Below are 9,777 nucleotides of genomic sequence, written 5' to 3' on the forward strand. Positions count from 1 at the left end.
AGCCAAGTGGCAGATTGTGTAAATTAAAACAATGAGATACCTCTTTAAAAATTCACACAACCCAAAACCTTCCAATCACAGGTTTTCCATTATACATTCATATATTAGTTTTTGGAAAACCGATAACACATCCAAAGTTTCTGCTAACTAATACTGAACACAAATATTTTAGCCCTCAATCTGTGATGTCCGATAAGTAGATAAACAAAGGAGTAAAGAAAACCAACAACAAAAAATGGTTTTGTCAAGTATGTGTCTGATTCAGAGCTCCCTGAAGTCAGTGAGAATTTTTCCATGGGCTTTGGATCAGACCATGATAGAGCTCAACTTAAAATTCAGGGCCTGATTCCCGACTCTATTATGCCAGTTTTACACCAGCATATGTCCACTGTATATTCTGGAATAACTCGTGTAGGGGGCCTGGCTTGCAGGCACAACAGCAATACAAACAACAAATTATAACATCAACTGACATACAAGATAAACATGAACCCATATGTCAATTAAAGGAATAGAGTATATGAATTATGTTCTGTCATTATAAGATGCCTATTGAAAACGAAGATTTCAAAATTCTGAGCTCAGTATTAATGATATATAATATCATACAAAGTTCAGTGTGCCTGTTTCTCTCCTCGTTTTCTGTCATCTGCATGTATCTGTAGATAAATGTACTGAATGTAATGAGATCTACCAACTTACTGTATTTCTAATTTATACACGGAAAACTCAGCTTATGTAACTTTTTGGTGTACTCTACACTATTGCAGTAGGTATGTCTTCATTTTTCACAATACAAGATTGGTTTTGCACATTTTGGCTTGAAGCTCTATAATCCATATGCGTAGCATGATTTAAATTAGTGCCCACAAATGTCATCTTAATTACTTGTGCTGCTGTGCAAAACAGGAAACAATTATTGAAAATATAAAAATGCTTTCAAATATTTCATAGTGTTCTTTCCCTCCTGTTTACAATCACTTTGAGTAGTATCTATGAATCAGGCTTAAATCAGTTGCATTCCACTTATTCAAAAAATAAGAAGGCTTGCAGGGATGAAAGTCTGCCTGATGCCTATTGGCACTATTCCTTTTGGGTTTATTTCAAAGGTTTGAATAATGAGTAGCTAAACGGTTAGCCTAACATTCAATGCAAAGAAAACAAAGAAGAAACAAATTCTGTGCTACGAATTACAAGTGCTAGAGCAGTATACCACCTATGACAAACTAAGTATCTGTAACCTGGTGTGATAAAATGTTAAGTCAGCTTACACTGATTTTAGAAATACAAAGATAAAAATTTCTTAATCAAAACGAAGGAATAGAGTCTCTAAAAGTATATGCCAATTATTGCAGAGCAGCCTTTTAAAGTCTTTCAAGCTTTTAAAGATTATTCAAAGCACTTGAAATGGGCTTCAATCTAATGCCTCATTTCATTGCATTAAACAGCCTAGTTAATAAAGAATCAATATATTCAAAGGGCAAGGTTATCTTTTGTCTATAAGGGGTGGTGTCATTCTGAACCTTTTATAGTTCAAATGCTGAAAAAGACCTCATGAAATCCATACTCATCAAGTGGGTCAACTAGAGCAATAAAAAGGCCTCTGAAAGAATGGCTGCCCTCCTTTAAAACAACTGTAAGTCTTATCTACCTCACATAGTGCTCCCAAATAATCAGTCAGAAAATGTCAATTTCTCATCAAGACAAGAGGCTCCAATGATATTTTTTTCCAGCGAATACATACAATTAAGAGAATGCAGAAAGGCACCATCGGTGATTTGTAGCTTATTATGTCACCAGCAAGCTGTGATCTAGCTCTAAGCAGATAATAAGGGTTGTTGATAACTAAAGTGTCAATATGCCAAAGAACGATTTTTGAATGTGAGCCCTTGTGCTTTTTTACCTCCCCTTGCTGATCAGAGGGGCTGATAACAGTACATCTGCCAACCGACACCACATGTTGTACCTCACAATTAATGCAATGAATAAATAGCACAAAAGAGTTTGGATTCTTTATACTCTTTGAGACAATTCCCTGTTTTACCCTTCAAGGATTTCTTTTATGTTTGAATAAGGTTGCTTTTAATGAAATTTAAACTCATCAGAGGAAATCAAAAACCTCAAATCAGATTACAAATTGATTTTTTGGTCACTTGTCATTATACAATGTACTGCCATAAGTTTTACGGGGTGGGGGGGGGGGAGGGGGAGTCAAGGCACCAGAGTCTTGAATCAGAGTATGCAAACAATCTTTAAAATAAACATACTAAGAAGAGATGTAAATACCGTCCTATAAACAATTAAAAGTTTGAAAAAGTTAGCATGTGTATATCATTTTCAAAAAGAAAAGGTACTTTATTGCTTTTACTAATAAAAATTCACAGAATAACAAATTATTCAAGAATTCAGACCTATACCATGACTTAAGTCATACTTTATTCCTACTTATGTCTATTTTCTCATTCATATTTTTAAGATCTATATTTATGTATAAGAAATTCAATTTATCAAATTCCATATCTAAGAGTTAAGTCAAAACTACTTTGTGGAAAATCTAATACCTCATTACATTCGCAGTGTTGCTTCTCTGACGTGGCCAGCTGAAATATTAAACCAGCACTGTATACTATATCTTGAAGCTGTTTTGGCTGCTTACCCATTTCACAGTGTTGGAGACTTATTCAATTAAAATATTCTTGAATAGTCATATTATATTATTTTTACTTTTTGTTTATGTGACTTTGGATATTGTAAGGGCATCTTGTAAATCAGTTATGGGGTTTACATGGTCACATACTGCTATCTGGGTAGAATTATGGTGCTTACAAATGCATGAAAGAAGTTTTACCCTTTTATCGACTACGTGAGACTTAGCTGAAATTCTTTAGTAGATTTTCTTGAACAATTTGAGGAGTCTGCTGCCTCTGCGTTTCTATATATTTCTTAGCAAAAACAAAAACAACAATTAGAATGACAATTGGATGCATGGCAAATTTTGTCAAGGCTAATCACTCAAACAAGTTGAAAAAAATCACCATGGCAGATATATTGCATATTCTTGTTAAAATTCTTAATACAAATTTAAAAGTTAAAACACTATTGTATAAGACTGTAACAGTACTGTGACATACAGTGGGCAATTTTAAACGTTGTTCTGTTTCCATGACTAACTGCAGGGGAAAGAAAAAAAAAAACAAGAAAAAAATGGTAAAATACAAAAATTGTAATAAAGTTGTATCTTATGCCATCTTGTGTCTTTTATTGCTGCACTGGGGTAAATTTATTGAGGAGAGAGGATGGGAGAATCTCAGTTGCTCTTGGGCCTGGCTTGGTTTGGTGCAGCGGGGGTACAGCAGAGAGAAGGTGCATTCTGATGTCATGTATGAAAGGGGTGCATATCTGTGGGGGATATTTTTGGGGTGTGTGTGTGTGTTGGTGGGGGAGAGGGGGTGGATGGACAAGCCCCTAGCATCTCAAAGCCGTTCTCAGATTTTCCTGGAGTGCTCGTCTCTTGTCATCACTGCTCCGGTTCCAAGGTGGGCTTTAATCCCCTCCACTCCCACTTGGAATCACTTTTATAGCTATCTCCATTGCACTGTTGCCCCCAATAACACCAACCTGAAAGGCTGGGGAGGTACAGGATGAGTTCTTCCCTATGGTATGTAACACAGCCAAGCATCCTAATACAGTTCTCCATACATTCTGTGATTGCTTGGCTCTGGCCATTGCTGTTCCAGTCCTGAGATAGAGCAAGCAATTGCTGCCCTGTTTGCTTGGTAGCCACAGAAGTATTATTTAAAAAAAAAATCATAGTAAGAATAGTATTTGAATAAAAATGAACTTTCAAGGTCATTCTGCCAGCCCGCGTGTGAAAATATGAACCAACATGGCTGCTCCCTGTCATGCACAACTGTTTGCCTTAGTCATGAAGGCACAGTTCACGTGAAGTGTTCATGTACAGTACAGCTAATTTCCTTCCAGGAGATGTAAGTAACAAAGGGAGAATGATCTCCACCTACAGGTCATGGAAAAATTGCATAAAAAGGTGTTCTATTAGTTAGACCAGAAAGAACCAAAATATCGATGTATGCAATTTCCGTACTAATCAGTTAGCAAATGAATGAGGGTATCAATATTTTTAAGTATGCCTTTTGTACCAAATAAAAACGAAGGTACATAGGATACACATATTGTGTCACTTATGTGAAATGTTTATCTTCCCTGTCTATGAATATCTCTCTTTCAACTATCAAAGAATTCTGTAATGATCAAAACTAACAATGTTGAAATACCATTATCAGAACATCCCCAAACCAACTAAACCCTCCTCACTTAACCCACCCCCTCAGAAACGGCCTGCGTAAACTTAAATAAGGCTGAGCGACACGCGATTAACAGACTTGGGTTCTGTAGGACCAAGGGAAGAATCCAATTCCAGAATTTAGGGCCATCTACTACAATCACTGCTTCAAACTCTCATATGAACAAATCCAAGTGATCTCAATAGATAGGTTAAGGGCATGAAGAGAGAGATGATTGCTAAAACACTCAAGGCCCAAACTATAAAAAAAGTATGTATTAAAGCCAGCACTTCTAATTACACCTGAAAATGAAATGGAAGTCATTACAATCTCTGGACTAGAGGTGTAATGTGTTGTGTGTGTGAAAAATTGCTAAGCATAAACTAATCTGCAGGAGACAAAGCGAGGAATAATAGAACCAAGATCTGCATCTGATAGAAAAGTTGCCATCTCCAAGCCAAGCAAAGATGGGAAAAGTTTTATTGATTACTTGTCCTTTCTGGAACTCCAGACACAGGCAGAGGTCCCATAAGTGTCCTAGACCCCAAGTAACAAAAGGTAGCACACCAGTTCAGCTGAAGAAACAGATATGCCCTTCACTGTTTCCTCTGGTTATTTTCCCCAACCCACCATCACCACCACAGGCTTATTAGGACTGAGCCTCCACTAGCTGGCTCTTAATCAAACCTCACTCTCAGCCAGACTCAGGGAAAAGCTGGATGGCGACCACAGCTAACTGATGAAATGGCATCAAAGGTGAGTGTCATAAGGCTATCAATGACACTGCCAACCAGTTTCACAATATCTCCTCTTCCCCCTCACATACACACTGAACAAGGGAAGGGGACAGCACAGAACACTGCACGATCCCACATAAGAAATCCCATCACTTAGTACTAATCATTGAGAAAGTAACAGAGACAATCTGTTTATTAGAAGATGGTGAGATTGAAAGAGATGTGAAGATGGAAGTGCATATAAGTTTACGGTAGTCAGACAGTGGACACCACAAACATATGTGAAGGTAATCATCTCCCAACCAAGAAGGCAGGAAACTACAAAGCAAGGAAAGTCCAGACATTAAGGGAGTTCAAGAGAAACTGTTATGCAGAGGGTAATTAATGTGTGGAATGACCTAATTAACATGTGGAAGCTGCAACTGTGAACATATTCAAAAAAGTATTACAGGAGCACTTAGAGGAAAAATGCATTACATGTACCAATGTTAGACAGATTTAGATAGACCTCAAGGCTTCTTTCCTTCCTGAAATGTTATTACAATATCATTAATTCTAGAATGATCTTTGTCCTCCACAATTATACAAATATTGCAGGCATTTTGGACAGTGATCATACATATGTTCAGAGGCATTAATGTTTATCGTCTCTGTTCTCATCAAATGCCGAAGGAGCCGAAAGAAGTGGTCTAGGAGTACAACATAAACAAATAAAACATCAAAAACAAATTATTCCCATTCTTTCTAAAGATAACAAACAATAATATGTCAAGTACTCGGTGTTCCATGGAACTTCATGTTGTCTAGAGCTACTGTGAGAAAAGAGGGTAGTATTTACTGTTGCATTTGTGGCTGTGGGGGGAGGGGGGAGCAAGGAAGTCAGTGAATAGAAAAATAATCTGTGAAATAACCATTGTGAAAAATGAGAGCATTAAATTTAGAAAATTGTTGGTTTTTTAAAACAAAGATATTGGTTGGACGGGCTATTTTCATTTTGGATGACGAGTACTTGTGGTTTTCCAGTGCATGGAGATACTGCTTGCAGCTCCATCATTAAATTAAGTTCTCAATAGCTATGTTGAACAATACAAGGAATGATGCAGTTAAATGCGTTTATTAAATCAATGTTTAAAGATGTATAAAAAGGTAACAACTGTTGGATGAAAGGAGAAGCTGCTAGTGCCACAGAGGGTAAGGAGATTGTGCTTTATGCTGTCACTGAATTTCTGAATTTGGATATTTTCCAAAGTGCACAATGATTTCTTAAGCTGAGTTTGTCCATTCTAAGCCATAATCAAATAGTGATTCAGTGCTAATAATTTCAGATCTCGCACAAATGTTAAATTCACCAAAGATGACTTATACAATAGGAAGGAAATGTTATACTATAGCTTCCAGGAATTTCTACCTTTGGTGTAGCCTCTTGTGATTTCCACCATTCTCTTAAGGCAAAAATCCATAAAAATAGCATAGAGAATAACAAGCAACTGAACTCTGATATGAGAGCAAAGTAAGAGCAGAGTCAAAGAGGGAAGAGGAGTCTATAAAATAAAGGGAATGTTTGTTTATTGGAAATACTTCATATGGGAAATTAATTGAGCACAGCTCATACATTCAAATTTATATACAGTATTTGCTTTAGTAAACTTGGATTAAATACTTTGTTATGCAAGACAGATAGTTATGAAATTCCATTTTCGTCAGTATATCTTATTTGAACTGCAACGTCCACTTTACTTATATTTATATTACGGTAGTAAATAGAGGCCCCAAGAAGATCACGTCTCCATTGTGGTAGCCGCTGTACGTACATACCTAGTAAAAGTCAGTCACTGACCCAAAGAGCTTAAACTGTGAATAGAGAAGACAAAGGATAAGAGAAAGGGTATTAATATCCCCATTTTACATATGGGGAACTGAGGCACAGGATAGTTTAGGTGACTTACCTAAGGTAACAAAATAAGTCTGACAGAGCCAGCAACTGAGCCCAGATCTCCTGAGTTCTTGTCCATTGCTTTACTAGCCACGTCATCCTTCCTTTCCTCTTGAACTTTACTGAGCAAATCTAGCTCAGTGCTCTGTAAGAAATGCCATATGATACCAAGCAGAATAATTAGTTTTCAATTTCAAATTCCTAATTCCATTGCTTGTTTACTCCACTGATCGAATCCAGGAGTGCTGTAGATGGAGGACATGCATTAAGCTATTACGAATAGACATAGCCACACATCACTCTGCACAGACACTTGTTGGACAGTCAAGTGACATTAACTGAGTTATGAAAAAGCTCAATCCAGCTTTTATTGGACAAGGTAAATTATAACAGCACAAGTTGTGTGTATAGAAAGGTTGCATAAGCAACAACAAAACACTCCTTCATTCAGATTTCATAACCCATGCAGGTAGCCTTCACTTAAGATCCTACCTACCTCTTCATGTGCGGTGGTGACAGTTTGAGTGTCTGTGGGAGGGCTGTACAACTAGGGTAGGGGGTGGGATGGACATAGTGGTTTGTGTATGAGAGGAGGAGTTGGTGATAAAGTTCATACAATTAAGATAGAGGCAGATGGTAGTTGCACTGGGTGGATGTGGAGGTAATAGTGGTTTCTGTGGGGAGGGGAAGAGGGTTGTAAACCTAGAGTAGGGGTTATATGAGGTAGACCAAATGCTAGAGAAGGATGAACAGAAAATTTTCAAAATCAGGTTATAATCTTAAATGTATGCATTACTTAAGCAGCAAAATAGAACAGTTGATTAAAGACACATCTCTCTAACTGGGCTCAAATCCTAAGTGAAAATGAATTTGGTGGTCTCCACTTAATCCATAGTGGATGGTGGTTCACATAAGAGAACCACTACGCTGCTAAACACAGGTATAATTCTTGACCGCACTTTAGAGCATAACATTCATTCAAAACATTTGAACGGGCATAATATAAAAAAGAAAAACAGGAACAGAAGTACTGCTGAAAAATTTATTTACTGCAAAATTGAATTTAATCACAGCCAAAAATCATTCCTGAATTCCTGCTTGCAGAACTCATACTGGAACATATATGTAAGTAGTGGAAGATCAAGGTCATAAAATAACACCATAGCTAAGTTTGCCACCAGTTTGATTGTATGGGGAGCAGGTTAGGAGACAAAGGGAGAAGAATGGCACTAGATTCTCATGCCACAGGAAATTGTATAGTAAATGTGGATCTTTCATGGGGTCTCCAGCAGGCCAGGTCTTGATGTCCCTGATAGAATGCCAGGTGTGGTGTGGTATGGCTGAGCCAAGTGCTATAGGCATGTCAGCTGCTAAAGCTCTAGAGGCCCTAATGTTATGAATCCCAATACACCCACCTACCACCTGCCTTCAACCCAATGCTCCACGAGGCCTCTGTGACCCACTTGTCCTAGCTGCCTAAGTGGGTCCTCCCGTGCTGGCAACCTATCACATCACACTCCACAGCAGGAGGAGAAAATAAACAGCAGAGTCATCCTCAGCAGATTCACCACACTGCCTCCTACTGACCCATCACTGCTCAGCCAGTTCACCACAGCATGCTGTACATTAGGTTTGCTGAAGAAACTGAATGATATTGTCTTCACTGGTGGAGATAAATGGAGGGAACCTGCTATTGAATTCTACAGAAGCTGAACTAGACCAACAATACCACAATCATCTTTATAAGACAGACACATTTTCTTAAAACACAGCTTGGAACTTGGGGTGCAGTGAGATAAAAACATATTGTGATTTTGCATTTTCTTACAGAAGGGTATGTTGCCAAGGGACTGAAGGCCTGTTCAACATCTAGATTTCTCATTAAATTCTGTTTTCTTTTCGGTCCACAATGGCATGTCTGCATGACTTAGGGACCGACTACTTGTTCAAGTGATATTGCCACATTATTTCCCAAATCAGTCTGAGCTCCCCAAAAGCTGTCATTGCAATTTGAATGTTATTACACAGAATGTTTCTTGTTTAGTTTATGTTACAATTGAGTGAAAATCAAGCCTACCACAGTAGGTCAGCAAAATCAACAATATGATAGACAAGAATTACCCTTGGTACCTCCTCCCTCCACCACCTGCATTCAGCATGAAGGACTAGTACCAGGAGATGGGAATAAAAGAAGACTGAGTCAGACAAGACTTTTAATTAAATAGTAGTGCTACTGTAAACATGCTTGTATTTGTCAGCTTGTATTCTGTTCTTCCGTAATACAAAGAAGGGAGATTACAGATACGGCAGACAGCATCTTATCAAATGCTTTACAATGTTTTAATGCTATTTTTGTTTCTGCTAACCTGTACTTTTGTGGTTTTCAGTAGGTGTCATGTGTAGTCAATATGGATGGGAGAACCTTAAAAGGTTGTAAGTTCCACAGCACATTGGAACCTTTCAAAAAGTTCTGTTTATCAAAACATAAAAAGAAATGAACATTGTTTTTCATGGGGAAATTACTCATAAGGCTTTTAGTTTTCAGTTCTAAACCAATATTTACTGGTAAACGTTTGCTGATATAAAGTTGCAGACTCACTGCTTAATGTAGGTTTAGGCTGAGCCCTCCTTTTCCAGATTTGTTATACTACTCCTGATCTGCACTTTCTCTAATGGTAACCTTTCCAATACTCCTCATCAATTCCACACTGAGGAGGGAACTGGTCTGACACTCTGAAACAACACAGGTTCAGAGCAGCACTTTAAAAGACAAATAATGCCCTGAAAACACTTCTTTATGGTATGG

This window comes from Malaclemys terrapin, chromosome 7, assembly GCF_027887155.1.
Source record: "Malaclemys terrapin pileata isolate rMalTer1 chromosome 7, rMalTer1.hap1, whole genome shotgun sequence".
Taxonomy (NCBI): Eukaryota; Metazoa; Chordata; order Testudines; family Emydidae; genus Malaclemys; species Malaclemys terrapin.